At 39.5% G+C, this 1,658-nt stretch overlaps 1 long non-coding RNA gene across 1 annotated transcript; it reads left to right on the top strand.

Moving 5' to 3' along the window:
* The first annotated feature begins 226 nt into the window (after positions 1 to 226).
* LOC138579524 (uncharacterized) lies at positions 227 to 1,412 on the top strand. The gene is made up of 3 exons (XR_011304037.1): positions 227 to 313; positions 598 to 712; positions 1,065 to 1,412. It is a non-coding gene; the product is annotated as an uncharacterized lncRNA (long non-coding RNA).
* The last annotated feature ends 246 nt before the right edge of the window (positions 1,413 to 1,658 follow it).

The following is a 1,658-nucleotide window of genomic DNA, read 5'->3' as shown; positions in this document are numbered from 1 at the left end:
GTGACATCATCCCTTTTTGAGTTCCCATTACGACCACCATCACCTATTATATGATATGCAGCAATAGAAGCGATAAAAAATAACGTTTTCATCGTTTATGGCCGTGGATACTTGTGGAGACTACAAGACCCATGAACACCTGGGCTTTGAGTAGTCTCAGCTGCGCCCCGCGGTTGCAAGACGAGTACGTAGTGACGTCATCACGTACATACGCTTTTGATTATGTGTTTAACAGAGAGACGCGACCATTCGCGTTAGCAGAGGTACCCGTGCGGAAGGTAACGAATTGGAAGCACGTTGCTTGTATATCAAGGTAACTGCAGGTGTCTTGAAGAATAGGAATATGGGGAAACGATAGGGATAAAGAGAGCGATACTTACGCGACATTTGTGATTGTTATCAGGGGTTTTCATGACGTGCAGTTTCGAAAGCAACAAACAGAAAAACATATGGTGTATGTAGCATTGAAATAAGGAGGAACATGCCTTTTATTCTATAGTCTTTGGTAAGCATTAGAAAAGGTGGGAAAAACATAATGACACGGGTGCAAATTCTGGATGGTAATTGGAGGTCCTTTGTGTTGTTATTGATTTACAGATATATTACGGCAAACCAGTGGCACTAGAGTGTTTTTTCGAGTCAAGGTGTTTGACGAGAGCCATTAAGAAATGGACACAAAGAGAATTTAAACAGTACTCGTGTACATTCTTGGGTGAGTAAATAAGTAAACGATAATTGGTACCGAAGAATTGTGCATTACGTTTTGTAAATGTTTTGAATCTAGGACAACGTGTTTGCACCTGCACTAGACACCGATGTGTACACGGTTATATGGCAAACACACTTTAAATAAGTAAGAAAATATTTGAATTTAGATATGAAGCACACAAGTTCTTGGTGTTTCGATGGTCCAGATCCAGGTGTGATCAGGGCTTGAGTAAAAATAATCCCATGGGCTAAAAAGCAATAGTGGAATATGTATGTAGCAATACTGCCTCGTCACATATTACACGAAATCACACATGATATTGATATCTATGTCTGTCTTGTTTAAACTTTTTTAGATCTGTGTCGGGAGCCTGATTGTGCCCCTAGTATGCAACACGTTTCATAAGACTGCGTGAGAAAAAAGAAAAAGTGTCCTGAAGACAGAATCTATGAAGAAATACAAAGGAAATGAATTTGATTGTATTAGAAAATGATACATAGATTCCAGAAACACATGTTTAGTGTTGGCACATTTGTTTTTCCCTAAGAAGAGGAGAATGTTGAAGTAAGAACACACAACTAAGTGTGTCCACATGTTATGGTTAATTTCACAGGCATAACGGAGGGTGTTTTGATGCATACTTAATGATATGGTGGAAAGATGTATTAATGTGTGAACCATTAGGGTTCTTTTATATGTATTGTTGTGTTTATAATCATGTTTTATGAATTTGATAGACATTAAAATGTGTTATTTTTGGAAAGACCGTGTGTGCCTACCTAAATATTGAATGGGTAGCGTGTATGTGTAGTTGGCAGGTACTATAGACAGACTCGCAGCCTAAAAGGGAGGAAGCTGTTTTTGTGGGAACCAGTTTGTACCAGATAATGATGTAGAGGGGCGCGCCCCACCAGGAGCAATACCTGGAGGACGCAAACCCCTCAACCAG

This window comes from Ambystoma mexicanum, chromosome 3p (assembly GCF_040938575.1).
Source record: "Ambystoma mexicanum isolate Mex_15411 chromosome 3p, UKY_AmexF1_1, whole genome shotgun sequence".
NCBI classification, from domain to species: Eukaryota; Metazoa; Chordata; class Amphibia; order Caudata; family Ambystomatidae; genus Ambystoma; species Ambystoma mexicanum.
The sequence above is the reverse complement of the archived record's forward strand: the minus strand, read 5'-3'. Positions and strand labels throughout refer to the sequence as shown.